At 38.1% G+C, this 26,725-nt stretch overlaps 1 protein-coding gene and 1 non-coding gene across 2 annotated transcripts in view; both read left to right on the top strand.

The window, feature by feature from the left end:
- The window catches only part of EGFEM1 (EGF like and EMI domain containing 1), a 693,443-nt gene that overhangs the window by 351,951 nt on the left and 314,767 nt on the right, over window positions 1-26,725 (top strand). The window lies entirely within an intron of this gene.
- MIR551B (microRNA mir-551b) lies at window positions 4,680-4,774 on the top strand. Its single transcript, NR_031189.1, has one exon. It is a non-coding gene; the product is annotated as a microRNA mir-551b (primary transcript).

Below are 26,725 nucleotides of genomic sequence, written 5' to 3'. Positions count from 1 at the left end.
CTGAGCACTGAAGAATTGATGCTTTTGAACTGTGGTGTTGTCCCTTGGACTGCAAGGAGATCCAACCAGTCCATTCTGAAGGAGATCAGCCCTGGGATTTCTTTGGAAGGAATGATGCTAAAGCTGAAACTCCAGTACTCTGGCCACCTCATGCGAAGAGTTGACTCATTGGAAGACTCTGATGCTGGGAGGGGTTGGGGGCAGGAGGAGAAGGGAACAACAGAGGATGAGATGGCTGGATGGCATCACTGACTCAATGGACGTGAGTCTGAGTGAACTTCAGGAGTTGGTGATGGACAGGGAGGCCTGGCGTGCTGCGATTCATGAGGTTGCAAAGAGTTGGACACGACTGAGTGACTGAACTGAACTGAACTGAACTGAGAATAATCTAGGTTGGATAGAAATGTACTCCTATATTGATGCCACTGCAGTTTTGCTTGTTACTAACAAAGCTCCTTTCTCATTAACATTTCCATAATGAATAGAGTGCTTGTTTCTGAGCTATTCACAATGGACTGAAATAATCGGACTATTCATTTGTCAACCTTTAAAAGTGGCTAATTAAAAACAGTGTCTGGATGGCTCAACCCTGCCATCCCAAATCAACACTTGATTGTGAGTGGGGACTGTAATCTAATACTGTACCTGAAGTGAAAGATTAATGACTTAGACTGGGTGAAACCATCAAGTAGGTAATATTTTTTCTTTCCATAAAAAGTAATTACTGGTGGAGTAAAGAATACATTCAGGCATTCAAAGATTTAAGATGACATGAAATCTTTGGAGTTAGAGTTATAAAAGTTGATTTATACCGAAGAATCCAGAAAAATGATTCAATGAACCCATCTTTGTATATTGAGACTATTTGCTTCAACACAAGTCTTTATGATAGAAAAATCAGCATTGAGATGAAAAATTCCATCTAAGGAAAATACTCAATATTAAGGCTGATTAAAAATAAAATACAATAAAATTACCCCTTTGATCCTGAAGCTAAATCTAAAGTAATCTGCAGTAAAAGACCTTTTGTGTTTAAGGATTCCCTGTTCTTTGAGATGGGGTGTTTAATAAAGATTATGTGACTGATTACTTTTCACATACTGACAGCCCCCTGTGGTGTCTTTTATGTGTGTCTAGGGGGGTTATATTAAAGCTCTATTTTTCTGTATAGTGGCCACCTGTTCTTACAAAAGGTTGTATCAGACTTTCTTGGAAATAATGTTGGGCTCCAAAGCCTAATGCAGGCTGATGAGACTGGTCTGCATGTGAACTGTGCAGTATAGTGAATAGCAATGAAGTGGGGAGGATGGAGGCCCAGGCAAAGGAAGATACCTACTCGGCTGTTATATTTATCAAGGATTATACTGAAACCCAGTTCTGATTATAGACAGTGTGATATCTTAAAGTAAAGATGATGAATAAACTAGAACCAGGAAGAACCTTCATTTTCTGTAATGTGTATGCATAAATGAGCTTTACAAATTTACTTTATTTCTCTAATTGATTTCATGGAAGAATCTTATTGCGTAAATATGGAGAAAGCAATTTTTACAGCAAGCCCTAGTGTAAAGTAAATGATTACTAGAGGTGCTCAAAGTAATTATATAACATGAAAATCAATATAAAACTATATTACAGTATTTATTTTACTTATGAATCTGTGTGTGTATGGTTGAGAATGATTTCAATCTTGCTATAAACTAAGCTTTCAAGATAACAAAAAAATGAATATCTTCTATGGTGATGCCAACTGCAGTTAAAAACCGAGACTTAATAAAATAATATAAAAGATTTTATGCGTTAAAATATGTCTAATAAGATAATATAATTTCCCATGGCCTACACAAAAGTTGGCATATTCTTTCTCTCGATTTTTTTTCCCTTTGCGCTTAGTAGCTCAGTTGTGTCCGACTCTTTGAGACCCCATGGACTGTAGCCTGCCAGGATGCTTTGTCCATGGGGATTCTCTAGGCAAGAATATTGGAGTAGGTTGCCATGCCCTCCTCTAGTGGGCATGTTCTTTCTCTCAATTTTTTTTTTTTTTTTTTCCTTTGCTGCTGCTGCTGCTAAGTCGCTTCAGTCGTGTCCAACTCTGTGCGACCCCATAGACGGCAGCCCACCAGGCTCCCCTGTCCCTGGGATTCTCCAGGCAAGAACACTGGAGTGGGTTGCCATTTCCTTCTCCAATGCATGAAAGTGAGAAGTGAAAGTCAAGTCGCTCAGTCATGTCCAGCTCTTAGCGACCCCATGGACTGCAGCCCACCAGGCTCCTCCGCCCATGGGATTTTCCAGGCAAGAGTACTGGAGTGGGGTGCCATTGCCTTCTCCGTACTGTCTCCTAAAATTGGAAGTAACTGTTTTTCTGTTCTCCAGTCATTACTTTGTCTCTGCATGTTGTCCTTGAGCTGTTTTGACCATTCTTTTGGTTTTCAAGTCTAGGATTCTCAAATTTTTTATTTCAAATTTATCCTATTTAAAATCAAATTCTTTATCTACCTCCTTTAAATCTCTTTATGTTTTCTTGCTTACTCTCAATAAACAGCATCACAATCCACGTGTTCAGGTGGACTGGAACCCCAAGTGTCATCATATATACCCTGTCTTCAAGGTCTATTGATGTTCAAAGTTCTTTTCCCATTCTCTACCACAAGTCTAAATTTAGGACCTCCTCATTTTTACCTGAACATTGTAACGGCTGTCTAAGTAGTCTCTAGTTACTGGTAAAGACATCCAGGTTCTCTAGCATTGCATTCAGGGCCATTCATAGAATAGCCCTTGCAAGCCTAATCTTTCATTGATTTTGTACAATTCACCGCAGGCCTCTCTCTCTCTTACTTGTTCTCTGGTTTTCATGAATTTCTTGGAGCTCCTGAGTCATTCATGTCTCTTCTTTGTACACCTTTCTTCCTCCTTCTGGAAGGCCCTTTCTATTTTAATCGTAGTCTTGTGAACCCCTCTTCATCTTTTGTAGCATCAGTTTTCTACCTCATATCATGCATTAGTGGCGGTCCCATCAATTTATGTTGTGACCTGTGCCCTTTGAGCAAGTGTTACCTTGACATGAAACTTTCTACAAAGAAGTTAATGTTGTTAAAATGCCACTTTCAAATTAAAGCATTGTACTTGGAGAAGTACAGTCCAGTGACCTTATAAAGAACTAGAAACTGTTAGCAATGGTGCTATCTCTCTTGAGCCTGGTATACTTGCAAGGCATGGTGTCTACATCAGGGCTGAGTTCATGTGTGTGTGTTGGGGGTTGTGGAGAGGTGATCATGGTGGAAGGGGAAGGAAAAGACCCAGACAGGATGGGTCTTTCCGTTTCAGGAAGCCAGAAAGGTAAAAGCCAAAGAGATGGTATAAGACAGAGTCTTTAGGGAGCACTAAAGATCAAAGCTAAGACACAAAATGCTGGTAATCAGGCTTAAAGGTTGATGCAAGGGTTGATACAATGAGATAAAGTTGAATGGGGAGTCAGGTAGAAATGGAACTGAGGGAGGGAATAGCACAAGGCGGTTTCTAGGCCACTATCAGGATCAGGCATGGAATATTGTTTGACTGTCATTATTTTTGGAGGGTACATGGAAGCACATACCTTGCTTCTTGGGTGCCTTGGACAGGCACAGGCCACTGATTTGAGCAAACCTTTCCTGCCCAATTTCTAAATTCATAATGAAGGCTAACAACTCCAGCTTTGTGGTCTCTAAATGACTGAACTTGGAACTGGACTGTAGATTTATTTCTCAGGTATTTTTCAGCACTTTATTGTTGTTATTCAGTCACCAAGGCATGTCCAACTCTTTGCCACCCCATGGACTGCAGCACGCCAGGCCTTCCTGTCCCTCACCATCTCCCAGAGTTTGCCCAAGTCCATGTCCATTGAATTGGTGATGCCAGCCAACCATCTCATCCTTTATCACCTCCTTCTCCAGCCCTAAATCTTTCCCAGTATCAGGGTCTTTTCTGTGCTACAAATCTTGATTTATTTTTATTTGATTATCTTATGTGGACCATAATTGCATTTTGCTAATTTAGAGGTAAGTGTCATATCAGCATGGTTTTTTCTCTGTTACTTCTTTTCTATTTTCCTTTTTATTTTGAAAGATTGTGATACATTTGTAACATCCTAAATTAACAGAAATTACTTGTCTTTAGAATTTTTTGAAATAATATGCTCTACATTTTCTAAATTAAATTGTTTAGATGAAGTTCTAGATTTATGAAGAAAATTCAGTGGATTTATGTATTAGCAACATATCTTACGTGTTTTTTTTATATATCTTTTTCTTTTGGTACCTCATACAAATATACTCAACATTAGAAGAACTATATAGAAGTGCATACTTTGTAAACACAATGTAATGATTGAAAAAGTTAGACATTTAAGTCTAGATTGATTTGAGTAAAGTACAATGGATAAGACCATGCAGTTGAATTTCCCAAATGATAGAAAATAGGTAGTAAAGAAATATATACAAAATAAATTTCAAGGTTGTTGAATGTCTACCTGTCACTGAAGATGACAGTACAGATAATCTTAATGGAAAATTCCTCTGGGCCATTTTTAGCAGCTATTCTGTAAAATGTTATTTATCCAGTGATTTTTATGGTATCTTCTCTTGCTTTATTACTCTACCTCCTTCTGCTGATTCTTCTGACATCAGACCTCTGTAAGATCCGCCAGAGAAGTTCTCCTGGCCTAAGAAATCAAGCGTGGGTGAGACCTGGTGCAGAACAGGAAGGCGACCCATACTTGGTTTCAGAGGCTGTGAGAATACCTACAGTCTAGAGAGAAAAGCTTTTATGTTAATGCAAGTCTTTCAGAGAACAAAGACTTCCAAAGTAATCTTCCCTTATTACAGATAGAAACTACTAAAACACAGATATAATTCATAACCTTTCTATAATTCCATTCCGATGGAATTTCTCAGAACTTTCTAAAGGACAGAAACCTGGCTGACAGATAATGATTTGACACCAATGATAATGATTTTTGTATGTGTGAAGCAGATAAAGCCTTTATTAGAGGCAAACGATGTGTGAAAGAACACAGGGGTGAACTCAGAGTGAGTTACATGGAATGGAAGTGACTTAGGTTGCTTACGTGGAGGCAGTCATCTGCACTGTCTATGGCCAGTTATCTTGCTCATGCCCATATTTGGTCTGACTCAGGGCACTCCTCAATATACATGTGCATCTTTCAGCCAGGATGGATTCCACTGCAAGGGTTTCTGGGAAGTTAGCAGGACATATTATGGGCTGGTGACCCCTCCCTCCTTTGACTCATGAGGATCTTCTCTGCTCATGAGTAAGTGTGGTCATTCTTGACCACAAGAATAAGAAAAACTCTACCTCACTTTTAGTTGCTTATGTTATTGTTTTTAAACATTATCTAAAGAAAATACAGGGCTTCCCTGGTGGCTCAGTGGCAAAGAATCCACCTGCCAATGCAAGAGACACAGGTTCAATCCATGGGTTGGGAAGATCCCCTGGAGAAGGAAATAGCAACCCACTCTAGTATTCTTGCCTAAGAAATCCTATGGACAGAGGAGCCTGAAGGACTATAGTCCATGGAGGTCACAAAAGAGTTGGACATGAAGGAGTGACCTCCTCCAAGAGGGCTTATGCTGCACCCAGGTCTGCTGCACTCAGAGCCTCTGCCCCTGTGGCAGTCCACTGCTCACCCGTACCTCTGCAGGAGACACGCAAACACAGTTCTGTCTGTCTCTGTGGGGTCTCTGGGCCCTGGTGTACAGAAGGTTTGTCTGAGCATCTCTGGCGGGTGTGGGGTTTGATTCTAAATACAATTTTGCCCCTTCTACCGTCTTGCTGGGGCTTCTTCTTTGCCATTGGACATGGGGTATCTCCTCAAAGTTGCTCCAGTGCCACAGAGCCACTGCTCCAGAGCCTACTGAAGGAGTGACTAAACAAACAAAAAAACAATATAACCCTTAGAATCTGCACCTGAATGGTGTTCTCACATCAACTTTCCTCCCCTCCCCTTCATGTGCTTCCCTTCCTTGGTCATGAAAGAGACATAATTTTGAGAAATTCTGCTAATGATTTTTAAAGCATTGTATGCATGAAGCTCCTTACTCTCTAGTACATACCTCCTATTCCCTGACCTGTCCAGCTGTGGTGGTTAGTTGTCCATGGTTTTGTGGTTGCTCTTTAAGGGCTAGGAGAGATGGATGGAGCTGCATGGACAGAGTAGGATTTCACGGGGGTCCCATTTACACTTTGGCATCTACCCACCCTTTCTCTAACTGCATATTTTTCACACACCCAGCCCCACTCACAGCTGCTTGCCTATAGGGCCAAAAATCTTTAGTTAGTGATCTGCCAGAATTCTACTTTTCTATGTAGGAGATTGGAGTAATTTCAAATAACCCATCTGGTGGGATGAAGAGAAGTAAAGAAACTGAGGTAAATAAAATATGTATTGTTAAATACTTGGTTGCATGCATTGTATCTTGACTGACAATTTATTTGTAGACTATATCTGTTGAGCTGGTATCTGTTAATTTTTATTTGTTTATCTTATACTCTTTAATGTTGCTGAAAGGGTGGACTGGGCATGGTAGTATGGATATGTATTATCATCTCCTAGGCCAGAGGAACAGTTCAAAATTGCTTTTTATTTTCTCAGTCAGAATTCTGAAGACCTGAATCCTTGGCATAAAAATTTAAACTGGAAAAGCAAGTTCTGCCAAGTGTATATTACATACCTCCTGGCCATGGATTTTGGTAGGCTTCCTTAGAGAAATATGAAACTTGTTTCCAATAAAGACTTATTCTGTATTTCCTTAATTTAATTTCACATTTGTACATTTTTATTTATAAGCGGTATTACTCTATCCCAGTTAGGATAGTTTAATTTATAAATATGCAAAATTAATAAAGGACACATCACCAGTTTGCTGAGTTCTGATACTTAGAGCAAATTCTTTGCTTAGACATTTTGTTTGTTCTGAAATGAATTAAGAGAAACTCAGTTTCTTTTAAACTGTTATTTCAGCTAAACAACCTCTCTTGGATGGTCTAGAGAAGTGTTGTCCAGTGGATTTTTCCGCAGTGATGGAAGTGACCCTATTAACTTTCACTTTTCACTTTTATGCATTGGAGAAGGAAATGGCAACCCACTCTAGTGTTCTTGCCTGGAGAATCCCAGGGACGGGGGAGCCTGGTGGGCTGCCATCTATGGGGTCACACAGAGTCGGACACAACTGAAGCGACTTAGCAGCAGCAGCAGCATGATAACCAATAGCCAAAGGAAACAGGAAATATGGCTAGTGCTGTTGAAGAACTAAATCCTTTATATAGCTTCATATGGCTAGTGGATCCTGTATTGGACGGCAGAGTTCTAGAGTACTTTAATCATTTAGACAATTTCTTCTAGGTTAAAAAGTCACCAAATGCATAATTTATCAGTTATTTTATGAATTTCATAGGTTTTGATTAATAACTTAGCCTTATATGCTATATTTTAGAATAGTTTTAATTCATTACCATGTCCTCATACAATAAACTGTCCATGAAATAGTGATATAAAGCAGTTTTTCAAGTTTTAAACTAATTCTGTTCATGCTACTTTATTTTTAATAAAAGCACTCATTAGATTTCTACTGAAAACTAAAAGCTGGACAGTTACCAAACAGTGACCACACAGTAATTGAGTGTTAGTCTTTGGCCAGTATTGCATAAAATCTCCATAAGTTTCAAAAAATGATTTGATGTGATTCCTCTCCTCAACAACCTTACAGTCTTGCTAAAAAGACAAAACTGGCAGCACGAGATAATTAAAAATCAATCAGTGCTAAACTTAATTATGCAAAATAGGAGTGAAGAAGAGAGTGAGATTGCTGTAAGCATAGCAGCCAATCTCTGCACTTTAAAAGATTCTTAGAAATCAGGTATTCTCAATTGCAGACATGATGCAGTTGTATTCCAGTGGGCTTACTTGTTCAGGATATCACAACCAGCTAAACATGAGCCCAGAACTTGAGTGCACGTTCTCTTGTCCCTCAGTCTATTATTCTCTCCACATTGCCTTTAAGACTGCCTCCTAGAGGAGATTGTTTTTAAACAGTTCATTAAAAAGAAAGTTTGAAGTCAAGCAACTATAAAACAAATTCCATTTCAAATACCCAGTTTCCTCTAGCAGAGTGTCTTCCAAACTTAATTGTTCACTTAACACATTCATAAGTTTTGCCATATCCTTTTACCACCTGTACTATTATTTATAAATACTTCTTTTATCTTAATTTAAAATTTATTTCAAGGAAAATGGAAAGCCAATATCATTTATCATAAATAAATGGTAACTGGGAAATAAATACAGGAAAAATGAAAGCTAAGCTGTGGTATATAAATTCCTAGGCAGACACTTCACCTAAGCCACAGGACGGTTTTCTTAAGAATATTAGAAAGTGCTGGAAAGCCTTAGAAGCAGTAGTCTTCCATTACTATAAAGAGCAATCCTTTTCTTCACTTTCAGTTTTAAAACTGGAATTTACAAGGTCTCATTGCTGAATCTAATGCCTCATGGCTCTTTAAGACTATGTTACAAAGGAATGAGCCATGGATCCTCAGTTCTCTACCACATATATACATGTTGACATAAATTTGTGTAACTGCGTTGGTTAGTGATATGGGGTTAATTTTGCTTATACTTGGAAATTATATAATTGTGTAACCTTCCTGATTATTTTCCTTATTGAAATGAACATTGTTTGGTCTATTGGATGATGTCTTTGTGTTGTTATTTTTTACAGGGAAAGTAATAATTGTATAATAAACTAATCTTTTAAAAATATTAACTAATGGAATTTAGATTATCTCTCCATCTACAATCATACAATCCTATTTTTTTATTAAATGAAAACAACTTTTATGGTTGATGGTGGAGCTGTCAGGAGTCACAGGAAACTGTGATTTATGGAAATGGTTTATTAGGTAGAAAGGTGACATGCATGATTTCTTTAAAAGGTGGAAAGGGCTTTCAAAACATAGTTTTAAAAATCTTGAAAACATGGCCCTCATTCACATATCAAGTAAGGATACCCCATGCATGTTTCCTCACAGATTTGTCCAACTCTGTGCGACCCTATGGATCGCACAGCTCACCAAACGCCTGTGTCCATGGGATTCCCCAGGCAATAATACTGGAGTGGGTTGCCATGCCCTCCTCCAGTGGATCTTCCCAATCCAGGGATCAAACCTGTGTCTCTTGTGTCTCCTGCATTGGCAGTTACATTCTTTACCACTAGTGCCTGACTTTATTTTTCTGGGCTCCAAAATCACTGCAGATCGTGATTGCAGCCATGAAATTAAAAGATGCTTACTCCTTGGAAGGAAGGTTATGACCAACCTAGACGGCGTATTAAAAAGCAGAGACATTACTTTGTCAACAAAGGTCCGTCTAGTCAAGGCTATGGCTTTTCCAGTGGTCATGTATGGATGTGAGAGTTGGACTATAAAGAAAGCTGAGCACCAAAGAATTAATGCTTTTGAACTGTGGTGTTGGAGAAGACTCTTGAGTGTTCCTTGGACTGCAAGGAGATCCAACCAGTTCATCCTAAAGGAAATCAGTCCTGGGTGTTCATTGGTAGGATTGATGTTGAAGCTGAAACTCCAATACTTTGGCCACCTGATGCAAAGACCTGACTCACTGGAAAAGACCCTGATGCTGGGAAAGATTGAGGGCAGGAGGAGAAGGGTACGACAGAGGATGAGATGGTTGTAAGGCATCACAGACTCAATGGACATGGGTTTGGGTGGACTCCGGGAGTTGGTGATGGACAGGGAGGTCTGGCGTGCTGCGGTTCATGGGGTCACAAAGAGTTGGACACAACTGAGCAACTGAACTGAACTGAACTGAACCACTAGTGCCACCTGGAAAGCCCCAAGAATTCGTTATAGTTTGTTTAACTCATCCATGAGAGAATCCTTGGGATGGCTGAAGTGGTTTAAGGAATCTGTGAAGAAGTGAGATTATATAGTTACTTGGGAAAGGTGATAAAATAAGTTTGCTAAATTAGAGAAAAGACCAACAGGCAATAAAATCATAAACTTTGATTATATCTTTTCTACCAGAGAGAAATTACTTGTATCTCTATCAAAAAAAAAAAAAAAAAAAAACAGAAAGCCCACTACAAGTAATTTGACTGACTTGGTACACTATAATATGTAGTAAATCAAATCAAGGTGCCTTTCTCAAGTACAGTAGTTATTGAGAATCGAAATGATTTTGCCTCCAGGGGATATTTGGCAAAGTCTGGAGATGTTTTTGTTCTTGGCAACCTGGAGGGTGCTAGTGGCATCCCGTGAGTTGAGTCCAGGGATGCTGTTAAATATCCTACAATACACAAAAAGCCTTCCCTGGCCCCTCTCGTACCCCCAGGGAAGGATCATCCAGTCTAGAGTCTCAGTGGTGTTCCAGTTGAGAAATTCTGCCCTAGGTAATTAAATAACCTTTGTTAGCCCTGTTATTGTTCCAGTGTGACATTGAAAGAACCCATAGTCATCCTTTAGCCTTCTTTCCAAGTTTTGGATAATTTTTCTCAACAATGCAAAGAGACTTTCCATGCAGTACAAGGGTTTTTAAAGGACACGATTTATATTTTCTGAACACACCTAGAGAATTGTGAGCTAAGACAATTGTCACCTAGACATTGTGAGCTAAGCTTGAGGTCTCCTTTTTTATATTGTCTTTCTCTTTCATTCTCTGGTTGCTTTTGTACATTTTAATTTTTTAATCTGAAAATAAGTGGTGAAGAAATGTTAAAATATACATTATCTGTCACTATGACCATTTTAATGAAGGCTTCATTCCATTTTCTACAGGATATTTTTCTCAACTGACTGTATCTTTTCCTGATTGACACTTGTGATTCTTGAAAAGGAAGTAAAGGCTGATGCACACTAATAGGAAAGAAGAGATATTAGTCAAGCAGAGATTTCCCACACTTCTTCCGACTAAATTTCCTCTCTGGTTGGGAAGTTAAGGAAAGCTGACACATTGTCTATAAGGAAATATGGAATTGATGACATCATACCCTAGTCTTTTTAATACGTTAGTGGATTGAACCAAGAGTCAGAAATCAAGGGTAGTCTTCTCTAACATCTAACTTACATTTAACATCTAAAATACATCTAATTTAGTGAAAAGCTAAAACAGTGAGAACTTTAATTCATAATCTATTATGATAATTCAGCAGCAACCACTATCATTTTTTGTGTATTAGTTCAAGCTTTTACTCGGTATAGCCTCATAATTTTTTTTTTTTTCTTTTTAACCTTATGTGATTTAGCTCACCATAAGCTTTTTGGACCAGGCACAGGCATAGAGAGATGAGGGGGAAGAGTTGCTTCTGCACTAAAGAAATTCTGAGACTAGTACCTAAAGTTGTAACATGTGATTTTATAGCCTAGTTTTTCACTTCATGTTGGACTTTCAGCATTTTTTTTCATGTTGCTGTATTGTCTTCCTGATTATAATTTAAAAGATCTTTTTAATATGAATAATTTTTTAAAGTCTTTATTGAATTTGTTACAGTATTGCTTCTGTTTTATATTTTGGGTTTTTTTTTTTTGGCTGTGAGACATGTGTGATCTTTGCTTCCCGACCAGGTATTGTGCACAGATCCCCTGCATTGGAAGGCAAAGTCTTAACCATTGTTCCTTAATCAGGAACATCCCTCCTGATTATCATTTTGATATATAAAGGAGTAAGTTTATCCTCCAAGTCATCTAGCAAAGTATCTGTTACTTGGTGGATGCTCAGAAAATGCTCCTTTACTTCTGCTCAAACACTCGAATTTCTGTACTGGACAGAACTTTTTGTGTAGAAACATTTTTTTTTTTTTAATGGGGAAAAACCTGAGACATTGTCAATTTAACCAAAGGAAAATATCCAGCTCTGTACTTGAGCTTAAAAATTGGATTTAACCCCTGTTACTGCCCCTTATTGACTGTGTGGCATTAGATAAGTCACTTTACTTCTTAGGGGAATTTTTCTGTATATTTAGGGGAGGGAGTTGCACTAGATAATAGGAATGTTTAAGAGTTAACATTATTTTGCTCCTATCCAGGATCTCACATTAACAGAATTGAGATAAAGATCTGTGGTTTCTTAAAGAAAATCCATCTAACAATGTTAATCTTAATTTATCAAATAAGCTTACTTTATAAAGAGCCCCAGAGTGCTACAAAATAATACACAGAAACACAAAAACTAGCATTTTAGGAACACATCATGTATTAAGCATGTCTTTAAATATTTCATGTGTATTTTCACTATTTTCAATTATGCTCTCAGGTAGGTATCATGCTTCTAACTGAAACTCAGGGAAATTAAGCATCTAGTATCCTTTCTAGTATATCATGCCAGTGTCAAGAATATGAATGTGTTCACTGAAAAGTAAGTAGCTGTATTTCTTCTTCTTTAAAGTTCTAGAAGGACCTTTTGAGAATGGTTTTGTGGACCAGAGCTATTGAAAAAGCTCTTCAGGGAAGTAGGAAATAACTTCTTTCTGATCTCATGTGATTTGTTCCTGTAACAAGGAGACCATGAAAATCATTGTCCTCATTCTTGAGGAAATGTCAAACCTTGAGGACAGATAGCTCCTTAAACTATGAGCCTAGTGCTGCAGTGGAAGGCAGTCCAGAGTTGAGATCAATGTTCTATGCTCTTGCTCATGATATTGACTTGGTGTGTGAATTATCTAATTTGCAGGAGGCCATCTCTAAAAGTAAGGGATCTATACCTGATGATCTCCAAGATATTCAACTTGTCTTCTACCCCTCCTTGGGCATCCATTTTATTTATATCTTTGCTGTTTTGTGTCTGAGAAGGGAGTGTGGGATCTACACTTCTGTTGGCAAGCATTCAGTGAATCATCTGTTTAGTAACTTCAATCATACACTCTTATCTGATTGTCTGCAAGCATACTCAGTCACTTCAGTTGTGTCCTACTCTTTGTGACCCTATGGACTCTAACCCACCAGTCTCCTTGTCCATGGAATTTTCCAGACAAGAATACTGGAGTGGGTTGCCATGCCCTCCTCCAGGGGATCTTCCTGACCTAGTGATGGAACCCACATCTCTTATGTCTCCTGCATTGGCAGGTGGGTTCTTTACCACTTAGCACCACCTGGAAAGCCCCCTTATGTGATTTTGCAAGTCCTAAATCTTTGTAGATTTTTGTCTGGCAACTCACTCCTTTCAGTGACCACTTTTTGCTTCCACTCCTATTTTTTTTCTCTGCTCAAAAGAATTTCCAGAATTTAATGAGAGCTGTCATCAAGAGATGGCCCCTTCCTCATTCTCTTTGTGAGTGTGTGTTAAGTTTTATTATCATTATACCTTTTCAGTTATAGCAGTGTCATTTCTAGACAGAAAGGAGATTAGTATATGTAGGGATATACTATATTATAGCCTTGAGAAAGTAAGTAGAGAGTGGAGATTATTTATAAATTGGAGTGAAAGTCAAATGATGCCACTAGAATGTTCCAAAGGAAATTGAGGGACCAAAGTTGTTGTTGTTCAGTCACTAAGTTATTTCTGATTCTTGGCAACCCCATAGACTGCAGCATGCCAGGCTCCTCTGTCCTCTACTATCTCCTGGAATTTGCTGAAATTCACATCAATTAATTTATGTCCATTCACATCCAGTGATGCTATTTAACCATCTCATCCTCTTCCACCTCCTTCTCCTATAGCCTTAAATCTTTCCCAGCATCAGGGTGTTTTCCAATGAGTCAGCTCTTCACATCAGGTGGCCAAGTACTGGAGCTTCAGCTTTAGTGTCAGTGCTTCCGATGAATGTTTAGAGTTGACTTTGTTTAGGACTGACAGATTTGATTTCCTTTCCTTCCAAGGGACTCTCAAGAATCTTCTCCAGCACCACAAATTGAAAGTATCAGTTCTTTCATGCTAAGCCTTCTTTGTGGTCCAACTCTCACATTGTACCTGACTACTGGTAAAACCATAGTTTTGACTATATGGACCTTTGTCGGCAAAGTGATGCCTCTGCTTTTTAATACTCTGTCTAGGTTTGTTATAACTTTCCTTCCAAGGAATAAGTGACCCATAAAGAAAATGAAAGTAAAGTCGTTCAGTTGTGTCTGACTCTTTGCGAACCCATGGACTGTAGCTTATCAGGCTCCTCAGTCCATGGAATTTTTCAGGCAAGAGTACTGAAGTGGGTTGCCATTTCCTTCTCCATGGGACCTTCCCAACCCTGGGATCGAACCCAGGTCTCCCGCATTGCGGGCAGACGCTTTACCCTCTGAGCCACCAGGGAAGCTCTAAGTGACCCATAGATGACTAGAAAGGTCTCAAGAGGAAAAGGGGGAGGTGTGATGAATCACAAGAAAATTATAGACTTTTTCTGTTGCTGGAAGAGCTTAATGAAAGGTAAAGTCATTTATTAACTCAGATATTTACTGATGACCTGTTACATGTAAACTCTACCCTGGGTGCTAATTCCATGAGGACCAGTAGGTACAGCTTCTGTCTTCTATTTACTTGTGAAATTGAGGTAGAGCCAGAGGCTTAGATAAACAAAATAGAAATGCAACACAGTTAGTATTAATGAAAAAATATCATAATTTAGAAGTAACTAATTGCCCAAACTGAAAGGGAAAATTCCATAACACATATTCTGGTTAATATTTTATAGAGTGAAAGCTAATTACTTTTAAACTAATCAGGGGTTTGAACAATATTCATCAAAGAGTGGTTCCTATCATATGTATATAAACTAATCAGAGGGTTGAAAAATATTTATTAGAGAGTGGTTTCTATGATACATCTAATCTATGATTAATATGTGACACATAATTCCAAGAGTCATGTTTTTAGTATCTAATCATAAGGCATATGAAATGTGGAGTGTTAGAAGGGAGAGTTAATTACAGTTGGGATTCATCCTTATTTTAGAAAATACAAAAAACAAAAGTCAACGTTGCATGCACCAGGCATAACAGCTCAAGGCATTTACAGGGCTCTGTAAAGAGATACACCTTAATGCAAAGATAATGCCTTGCAGGGTTATGGGGGATTGGCTCAGGTTTCCTTTGGTAGAGAGGAGACCGTGGTTCTCCAAAGTGGGTAGATGTTCCTGAAGTGTTCCCAGAGATCATAACAACTTCTATCCAGGCTTTGAAATAATGAGGACTATAGAATGTAGGTGGGATCTCCTGAGAGGGAGAGATAACCAAATAAAGCAAACTGTTGTTACCAACCTTGGGATTTCTCTATGGCCTACCGATTCATTATCTACTCCAACAATTGCCCTTACCTTGCAGCAGGAGAGGGGCCCCAGAAGGCCAAATCCATGTCTCCTGCTTTCTCCAAACCACTTCCAGTGATCAGGAGAATGAGGCTATGAAATGGGAAACATTTACTCCCAGGCACTGGCTTTATTCATTTTTAATAAAGAATTGTTACCAGCACAAGTCATGCTGTTATTAATTTCAAATTAAAACTCAGACTATGTATGACCTCTTTAAATCAGCTATTTTCCAATTCATATATTTTGGCTGTAATTATGACTGATTGCTCAATTTTTACTGGAATAGCTAGGGTGCAGTTTAATTTTAGCTGAGGTCTTTACAATAATAACCAGGGAATCTTTCCCACATATCTGTATAAGATACTTAATTTTTTGTATAGAATTAAAATAACAGACTTGGGTACCTGATATATTATTTCTCTTTACAGAATTGTGGAAAATAATTTGTTTATTCTGTGGCTGTACCTTAGCAGCTCCAACGATTTGAATTTTGTCGTATTTAAAAGAAAAAAGAATGAAACCTATTCGGAATATGTTTATTCATGTCAGTGCTTAATTTATTGATATTATATGTGTGTGTGCATGCACATACTCACATATAAATACACACAGTCACATATATAAATATGTCCAGAGGTTGGAAGCAAAGTATTCCTTGATTAAAAAACATATATATATATATTTTTTTAAATGCCATATCAAGGTCTGGGACATTCCCAGTCTGAAAAATAAGTCCTTCCCCTTTTATTGCATATTGAAACTAGCAAAGAAACTTCATTGATTGCTTTTATTATGTTAAAAGCCTCACCCTTTCTGTCCGACATTGTGTTCTATTTAAGTTCATCCTTTATCAACTGACAAAAATCCATTTTAAATATTGTTTGGAAGCCAGATTTCTGATACACTCCACTGCTACTAGACTTTATTTTTGTGTGTGTGATGTACTGCACAAAATTGTCTATTGATATGAAGCAGGCTGTGGAACGATTTTTCAGCTTTGATCACTAGAAAGAATCGATTTTTAACAAGCCCTTGGTATGGCAGCAGCTGCTGATGTCGTGTGTCTAACAGCTTCATTGAAGGGTTCCATTTGATTTGCTGTTGCTAAGTACTCTCTTTCAGTGAACTTGTCTGTGAAGACTTCCTCAACCAACTGAAGCTCTTTTATTAGGTTAGAAACTGCTGTTACATGTTATTTACTGATTAAAAAATAATTATAGGCAGTCTACATTACATGGAATCATCAATTTGCCATTAGTGCTACTTGGTAGAAGCTTTGAAAATGGGAATGAAACTCAAAACTAGCTTTCCCACTGAACATGCTAATTAAAATAAAAGGTATTTATTTGTTCATTCTGAATATACAAGCTAGTGGCAGAATCTTGTGGTGTGACTTTCCCTTAGTGCTTATTATGATTGTGATCAGCTAGTAAGTTCACTTTTGTCTTCACAGAAGAGCCATACAGTTGGAATTCAGCATCCTAACATCACTGGAGACATGACAACATAAACCACTGGTGATTTATGTCCAGTTGTGAGCTCTAACGTGGGCCAGTATGCTAAGTTGGACAATTAAAATCATCACTAGCACCCTGACAACAGCAATATGGTTTTTCAGATATGTTCTCAGATTGTCAGTTCCTTTCCCTTTAGTCTTTATTTGATTTCTAATGGTCAGCTTAACATTCAGAAAACAAGATCATGGCATCCGGTCCCATTACTTCATGGCAAATAGATGGGGAAATAGTGGAAACAATGGCTGACTTTATTTTTCTGGGCTCCAAAATCAACACAGATGGTGATTTCAGCCATGAAATTAAAAGACGCTTACTCCTTGGAAGGAAGGTTATGACCAACCTAGACAGCATGTTAAAAAGCAGAGACATTACTATGTCAACAAAGATCCGTCTGGTCAAGGCTATGGTTTTTCCAGTGGTCATGTACGGATGTGAAAGTTGGACTATAAGGAAAGCTGAGCGCCAAAGAATTGATGCTTTTGAACTGTGGTGTTGGAGAAGACTCTTGAGAGTTCCTTGAACTGCAAGGAGATCCAACCAGTTCATCCTAAAGGATATCAGTCCTGGGTGTTCATTGGAAGGACTGATGTTGAAGCTGAAACTCCAGTACTTTGGCCACCTGATGCCAAGACCTGACTCATTGGAAAAGACCCTGATGGTGGGAAAGATTGAGGGCAGGAGAAGGGGACGACAGAGGATGAGATGGTTGGATGTCATCACCGACTCGATGGACATGGGTTTGGGTGGACTCCGGGAATTGATGATGGACAGGGAGGCCTGGGCGTGCTGCAGTTCATGGGGTCGCAAGGAGTCGGACATGACTGAGCGACTGAACTGAACTGAATGGGCAGTTAATAAACCAGACTGGGTAAAATGTCAATAAAGACAGAAATCCTTCTTTTTAAAAGGAATTCTCATCAATGTTGCTGCAAGTTTTATTCACCAAAGTACATTACCCTACTTTTTCTTTTAAGCTCTGTTAAGGAGTTTTTTATCAGGAGTTTATGTGTATGAGTATGTGAAGTGGGCTTCCCCAGTGGCTCAGCGGTAAAGAATCCACCTGCAGTGCAGGAGAAGATGCAGATTTGCTCCCTGGGTGGGGAAGATCCCCTGGATGAGACATGGTAACCCACTCCAGTATCCTTGCCTGGAGGATCCCACGGACAGAAAAGCCTGTTTGGCTACAGTCCATAGGGTCTCAAAGAGTTGGACATGACTGAAGTGACTGAGCACGCACATATATATGTGAAGTATGAACTCTCTGGAGTACAGAAAAGGTTTGTTTCTCTAAGAAAGTTTTTAGCTTTGTGTCAGGTATTTAGACATTGTGCTTTTCTTGTTGGATTCCCCTAAGAATATAATGTCCTTTAAATGTATTGACAGCATGACCCAGAACATTCATCATTTCCTCTTTCCGTTTAAAAATATAGTTTTGCTCTTTTCGTTAATCTTCAAATTTTCATCTTGACCAAAGATTGACAATTTTAAGAGTATTTTTGTCAGCTGTGACTGTCAGGAATAGAACAGAATCAATGATTAAATGGATAAGTGCAGGAAAACCAACCTGACATAGCAAAGAGAAAAATTATATTTCTAGTTTTAGAAATAAATATGTCAAGCTAAAATAATTTCATTTGTCCTTAGCCCACTTTCCTGAGAAGTTATCCGCCATTTTAAAGGCATGAAAGAATTCAGATCAGAGAGGGAGCAGATATTTTGCAGTTTCACAGCATAATCATGTCACAGAGCAGCACAAAAATTCACTCTCCTATTAAAGTGGTTTAAGTTACAGAATCACAGGAAAACTGAATTTTGTTTTATAGGCAAACAAAATATGAAGGGGAACCAGATATTGATAACATTGCCTATAAATTCATATTTACAATTTTCCTTCTTGTCTTTGCCCTTACTTTTTGTTTTTTGTGTTAGATTGACCAGAATGGGCTCCAAATTGTCTTTTTTTTTTTTCCTGTTCAATGTGTGATGAAGCACCAAGGGTGTTAGGTGTACAGAATGCCAGTTGTCAATATTTTTCTTGTTATCTCTCATTTTGCTCACTGTTAATAAGATTGAGCAAAAGAAACAATTCATTGAGCTTCTGTGTTTATTCTGTTTTCTTGGGTGGTCTCTGAGTATCTGTATTCTTTTAGGAACACATTCACATTTCATTCTTGAACATGTAAATATAGAGCACAATTTAGGGGCACAAGAGACATGGAGTGGACTGTTTGCTTTTATTTGTCTGTTTGTTCTTCAAGTTATCCAAGCATGAAGAGCCTTCAACAGTTTGGCTCAAGCCTACTTTTTGTGAATGAAACACCCCAGACCCAGTACCATAAATGGATAATAATTACCCATGCAGTTAGTAACAAGAGCTCTTGGTCCTCTCTTATTTATTCACCAAATCAGATACTTAATGATTGACTGCTTACCATTTTTGTCACACTTCAGAATAAAATTAGACACTCTCTCTAAATCTTTTCATTTTCTTTCATTCTTCTCTGGAAAAGGAAAAGCATTTTGTGGCCACATGTTTGAAGACCATCTTTTTTTGAAATTTTTTTTTCAGAAAACACCCAAAGTTTCCATCACTTTTCTAAAATGGCAATTCTATCTTCCTCTCTGAAAACATGTTAGAATAAAAGATTCCTGACAGCTGATTAGGAAAGTGACATATATTTTACTTCCTTTCAGATGAAGCCTTCTGAAAACGTATTTACTTACCAGGGGCAGTGACAGCCTGTCTGGCAAAAATAATTGATATCCTTTCTGCTTATTGTAGGAAAGGAACAATGAAACAAGAAAGACCTTTCTCATACCTTCTGAGAGGAAGAAGCTGGAAGAAATTGATTGTCATTAAATTAAGGTTTTCTTTTGGATACTCTGGCCACTGACACATTCTTAAAAAATTGTAGCAACTCTTTGCCTCACTGCTGTTAATAATTAGGCTTGGTGTGCTATTTTCAAATATTTCTTTTAGAGAAGCATGCATATTCGTCTTTGACAAAGGGTAAAAATATTTGAAAATTACCAGGTTTATAGTTCACTATATATCCTTGAAATATCAGCCCAGATAAATATAGTGCAACTTTAGTAATTCAGATTAATATATACAAAAGTATTTTCTAAATTAAAGCTCATTTGCTTTTGAATGAAATTTGAAATTGGTTCTAGTAGTCATAAGCTAAGTAATCATCAGGAAGACTATTGTACTTTTTGAAATTTTGAGTTTTGAGGTATATAAAATAGGCTGTAGTACTCATTTTACAGTTATTTGTTGTGAGGCTTATGCACAGTCATGTAAATATTATTAATTATTATGAGGTACCTTTAAAGAGATATAGTTTTGGCACGTATCTGTACAAAGAAAAAAATTAATGCATATATATATATATGTGTATTCTGAGAGAAGGTCTGTCTTGTCTGCCTTAAGAAACCAATAAAATCTTTTTCCAAGAGTCACAGCCAAGTCAAAAATTGTTCTTTTATGCACCACAAGCATTTTCACAGTTATATTTACAACATTAATTTCTTAAAGATTTTGTTGTAAATACCTTTTTCTTAACACTTCAACCTAGTCTAGATCAAACCATCACCTGCAGAGATATTCATATATATGTTTTCTTGTTTTTCAAAATGCAGTAATAGATCAATGGTGCTTGCTTTAAAGCTGGGCGGCATGTGGTTTATTCACTATTCAAGAAACTTTGATAAATCTATGGCAAATCTAGGGAGCAGACACTGAACTACTCTGCCACAATCCGTATTTTACAGGCACTGTGAAATCTCTGTTTCTATATTAAAGCCTTCTGTATACGTAAATCCTTCTATGGCAGATGCCATCTGGTCAGCGTGTGGTTGTGGGGCAGCTGTAGAAGTCATGCTTTGTTGACCTAATGGAAGCTCTGTCTTCAGAGAAGTAGAAAATTGGCTGTTTCTGTGGGTTATAAAGTTCCAAACCGTTGCTTGCCACCTGAGAGCATTAATTTCCTTTTATTGCTTGTTTCCATAGTTAAGGAGTGGCTTGTCAAAGGGCTAACTGTCCCTGTCTCTTCTCCAAGCCATTAGGTAATAAATTGGATATCATATGTAATTTTTCAGGTTGTCTTTTTTTTTTTTTTTTGTAAAGTGAAAGTTACTATGTTAAACTCTGTGCCCTCAAATGCTCTTTAACCTCATATAATCTTACCTTTTCCAACCTGTGAAAACTGCAAAAACTCTTCAGTTTTCAGGAGAAACTCACTAGGTTTGTCACTAAATTTGTTTTCTCCTTTTAAGAATGTTTAACTTTGGGGAATCCCATGTAGGGTTGTTGACTTGATTAGATGTATATTTTATTAAATCTGCCCTTGAGACCTTTAACTCCTAAATAGCTGTTCAAATTTTAATGAATTCTAAGAAATCAGGAATTTTGCTTAAACTTTATATTGCCAAGCTAATAACTTTTTTGATGGACATCCATTATAATCTTGAAGTTTAACATTGTAAACCATAAACACATTAACTGAAACATCAAATATGAACGTAAAATATTTAAGATATATGTTAAAACATTTTATATTTTCCAGCATGTTATAACCTGTAAACACATTCAGTTATATTATTTCACTTATTTATTATTATTATTTGTCTAAGTATGGAAATTGAACTACTTGTTTCATCTGTGAATTGAGCAGATTGAAGTGAGAAGGTTGATTTGATCAATGAAAGGTCATATGACTAGTCATCGGCAAAAGAAAAACAACTAGACCATGCTGCTGCTGCTGCTGCTAAGTCACTTCAGTCGTGTCCGACTCTGTGCGACCCCATAGATGGCAGCCCACCAGGCTCCCCCGTCCCTGGGATTCTCCAGGCAAGAACACTGGAGTGGGTTGCCATTTCCTTCTCCAATGCATGAAAGTGAAAAGTGAAAGTGAAGTCGCTCCGTCGTGTCCGACCCTCAGCGACCCCATGGACTGCAGCCTACCATGCTCTTCCATCCATGGGATTTTCCAGGCAAGAGTACTGGAGTGGGGTGCCATTGATGTAGTTAAATAGCATCTCTGCTATAATATACTGAAAGTAATACATAACTCCTGTTATCAGAAAGGTATTTTATGTAACATGTCAAGCTTACTATCTCAATAATTGTGGCTATTTACTGTTCTCTGATAACAGGAATGTATCATGATGCTGAAGAACTTTAGATAATACTATCTGTCCAGTTTACCCACTGTCAAAATTTCAGATTTAGAATCTGTCCTATTGCAGATATAGGCATTCTGGGTTACCTCATGAAAAAAGAAAATGTGAATGAGAACTTGTTCTTAAACAACAGCAACAATGACAAATTTCAACTGAAATGTTAAGATGACTGTATGTAAAACAATGCTATTTTATGACAAATCAGAGCAAATTCCAAAGCATCCACCATATTACCAGTTGCAATTCACTGCATTATTTTTTTCTTCCTTAGAACAATGTAATTTCTGATTGCAGATTCTCAAATAACTGAAAAAGCCACAGAGTTTTCAATCATAATTTCACCAACTCTTTGCATCCCACTTGTTTTGGTTGAAACTCAAAGAAGAGAAACTGTGTTCCCAGTAGAAAAGCCACAAGGAAGCCTTTTTGTAGATGCCAAAGTTAAAATGTTGCCAACAGGCAGATGGAACCCAAGTCTGAATGAGAAAATCCCAAACCAGGCCTCTTGCTGTGGCTTTAATATAGCCTACTTGTATCCTGATTTCCCGTCTTTATTACTGGGGTTCCAGTTATTTATGAATTGAATTCCCATGTAGTTATCTTGCTGTTATTGTAAAATGCCACATGATATTTTGTGCTAAGTCAATAAACGACTTGTGCCACCACTGTATTTACTTTGGTTTTGTAATCTCTGTGCTCTTACCCTTTTTCTGACATTTTCCAAGCCTCTCCCTGCAAATCAGCTGGCCATAGAGCAGCGCTTCCTTTGAGCAATTGACAGTCTGCTGCTGCTGCAGGCCTAACTACCAGTTCACACCGCAGGGCACTGTCCACCCCAGGAAGAGATTTGTTCTCAGTTGTCTGACACTTTGGTTACTTTAAAAATTACTCCCAGGATTTAGACTTCTTGCAGGTAATTCTTCTTGCAGAAACATGAAAAAAATATTGGTTGCTTGATGCTTAAATGAAAAATAAGGAGAAGCAATAATGCAGAATCATTTGAACTGGAGAAATAGAGGTGATTCAAGAGGTCATGGGATAAAATTTCTAATTCAGAAGCTTTCAAACTCTTTTGAACAAGATCCACAAAGAAATACAATTTACAGTGTGACCGCTTATATTCATCTCTATACTACAACTGAGTATAGAGAAGGAAATGGCAACCCCCTCCAGTATTCTTGCCTGGAGAACCCCGTGGACAGAGGAGCCTGGTGGGCTATAGTCCAAAGGGTCACAATGAGTCGGACACGACTGAGCGACTTCACTTTCACTACAATTGAAACCAAAGTTTTACAAAACAGTACTTATCCTTATTTCATAGGATTGTCAAAGTGTAATATTTTTAAAGTTAAAGATATAATTTTCCTACAAAAAATAAAATGAAACCTTAACCCCTAATTTTATGTATGTATATTTCATTCAGCTTATTACTTATTGAGGAAACCAATACAATGTTGAGATTGGATAAAAGATTATTTGAGGAGCTGGGTATTTATAGACAATAAGATATTAAAATAGCTAAGTTAGATATAAAACTAGCCAATGTGCTATAGTACAATCAACCCTAACTTTAAGAGTACAGCCACTATGGAGAACAGTGTGGAGATTCCTTAAAAAACTGGAAATAGAACTGCCTTATGACCCAGGAATCCCACTACTGGGCATACACACCAAGGAAACCAGAATTGAAAGAGACACGTGTACCCCAGTGTTCATCGCAGCACTGTTTATAATAGCCAGGACATGGAAGCAACCTAGATGTCCATCAGCAGATGAATGGATAAGAAAGCTGTGGTACATATACACAATGGAGTATTACTCAGCTATTAAAAAGAATACATTTGAATCAGTTCTACTGAGGTTGATGAAACTGGAGCCTATTATACAGAGTGAAGTAAGCCAGAAAGAAAAACACCAATACAGTATACTAACGTATATATATGGAATTTAGAAAGACGGTAACGATAACCCTGTATGTGAGACAGCAAAAGAGACACAGATGTATAGAACAGTCTTTTGGACTCTGTGGGAGAGGAAGAGGGTGGGATGATTTGGGAGAATGGCATTGAAACATGTATAATATCATATATGAAATGAATCACCAGTCCAGGTTCGATGCATGATACAGGATGCTTGGGGCTGGTGCACTGGGACAACCCAGATGGATAGTATGGGGAGGAAGGAGGGAGGGGGGTTCAGGATGGGGAGCACGTGTATACCCATGGCGGATTCATGATGTATGACAAAACCAATACAATATTGTAAAGCAAAAAAAAAAAAATTGTTGAATGAATACATAAAAAAAAGAGTTATTTTTTCTACAGGACAGAAATTATTAGCATAGCTACTGTAGAAAACCTACAAGTTAATGTGTACTTTCACTAAATCTGGGACTTTACATTAGTAGCAGAGTCAAAGTTTATTCTTTTAGGTAACACTTGTTCACACCTCTCAAATGATACCCTCACATAATGTTCAAAAGCATAGTGCCCAAATATTTTACTCATTTCTTCTAAATTTGACTAATTTTTCTTAATAGGATATACTCTGATATTTTTATTAAGTTCCATTTTATTTTTAAAAAGGTGATATATCTCCCTAAATTATTTTCATCTGCCATAAGTAGTTCATGACTTGGTTTAAATACTACTGTACCAGTGTACAAATAGGATATCCCTAAGCACTTTCAGAAAGAGGCAAGTTTTTTGCTCTGTCTTATGCATAAAAATCAAAAGGGAGGAGGGAAGAGGAAAGAGCCTCAGCCAGCTGTCTTCAGGGACCTCAGCATTCTATAAAGTGGTATGACTGTTTATAAAAGTCATAATTCTTTTCTCTCACAAAGCACACATTTTGCTTAGGTTGCAACTTAGACTCTTTTCCTCCTGATTAGAGTAGAATTTAGACAACTTTGTAAAGTTCATATAGCTTTGGGAGAAGGTGAATTAGTTATTTGGAAAAACTACCTCAATTCACAGAGGCAGTTCAGAAAACCGAGGAGACTGGCTCCATCACACGAAGTTTCATGGGGAAGCCCAGCAGGTAGCCACAGAACAAAGGATAGTCCCTGGACTCAGAAAGGTGTGGGTGACAGTCACCACATAGAGGATCTCTAGCAAACCTCTGTTCTTCCTAATCTGAGCTGCCTTATCTCTAATGTAAGGAGAGAACTGTAATGAGAATTAAATGATGGACTACATGTAAACTTCTCTGTAAGACTAAAAAGCACTCTGAAAATGTAAATTCCAGTCTCTCTACCCAGTATCTATTTTTCCATCTTTGTATACCTTCTAACACATAAGATATAAATGTTGACCTGCTGCTGCTAAGTCGCTTCAGTCGTGTCCGACTCTGTGCGACCCCATAGACGGCAGCCCACCAGGCTCCCCTGTCCCTGGGATTCTCCAGGCAAGAACACTGGAGTGGGTTGCCATTTCCTTCTCCAGCACATGAAAGTGAAAAGTGAAAGTGAAGTCACTTAGTCATGTCTGACTCTTAGCGACCTCATAGACTGCAGCCTACCAGGCTCCTCCATCCATGGGATTTTCCAGGCAAGAGTACTGGAGTGGGGTGCCATTGCCTTCTCCAAAATGTTGACCTACTTGCACATATTTACCAGTAACTGAGGCACTTCCCAGGTGGCGCTAGTGGTAAAGGACCCACCTGCCAATGCAGGAGACATAAGAGACTGAAGTTTGATCCCTGGGTTGGGAAGAGACCCTGGAGGAAGCCATGGCAACCTACTCTGGTATTCCTGCCTGGAGAATCCCAGGGACGGAGGAGCCTGGTGGGCTGCAGTCCATAGGGTCGCAAAGAGGCAGGCATGACTGAAGTGACTTAGCAGGCGTGCATGCTCCAGTGACTGAGATAATGGGGACAATGTTCCCTAAGTCTAGTGAATTTTGTAAGTGCTTTCTCTCTTCTACACATAGTTCTTTGTTAAAGTATGTAAAGTTGTGCTAGTTATTATTGCTAATAGATCATCTCTGTAAAATGCTCCAAAAATTTCAAAGTAAAGTGCACCATTCTGATGAAATAGGGCTTCCCAGGTGGTGCAGTGGTAAAGAATCCTCTGGCTAATGCAGGAGACAAGGGTTCAATCTCTGGGTTGGGACATGGCAAGCCACTCTAATATCCTTGCCTGGAAGGTTCCATGGACAGAGGAGCCTGGTGAGCTATAGCCCATGGTGTTACAAAGAGTTGGACACAACTGAGCACTCACATTCTGATAAAATGTACTGTAGACTTTGCACCTGTAGAAGCTTCTAATTATGCTTCCCATGCATTAAAAAAAAAATGCACCTAGAAAAACTGGTAAATGGTGAACATCAACTTCCCTGAGGATTTTAACAAAATTTCATTGTAGTAGAACATTTAACAGTTTAATTCTGAGCTCTTTCAGGAATAGTCTGTAAAATGTTTTGCTTAGGTCTCTTTTTAAGCACTGAATTCTCAGCTTAAATAAAAGGTACATTGAACCTTTGCCATAAGCAAAGTTAAGTCATTAAATCACAAGAGGTGAGCTTGAAGATGGCAGATGAAGACAGAAGAAATAAACGCAATCAAAACATGCCTGAATGTGGTGTTTCCTCTTTCTCATTCTTAGACAATAATTGCTGAGATGGAAATGAGACAGCTTTACTGAAAAGGTAAAGCTACTCTCTTGATTCCTAAGAGATGTGTTTTTAAATAGCCTATAAATATTAGGAAATGTATTTTAGATGTATTTAT

This window comes from Bos taurus, chromosome 1 (assembly GCF_002263795.3).
Source record: "Bos taurus isolate L1 Dominette 01449 registration number 42190680 breed Hereford chromosome 1, ARS-UCD2.0, whole genome shotgun sequence".
NCBI classification, from domain to species: domain Eukaryota; kingdom Metazoa; phylum Chordata; class Mammalia; order Artiodactyla; family Bovidae; genus Bos; species Bos taurus.
The sequence above is the reverse complement of the archived record's forward strand: the minus strand, read 5'-3'. Positions and strand labels throughout refer to the sequence as shown.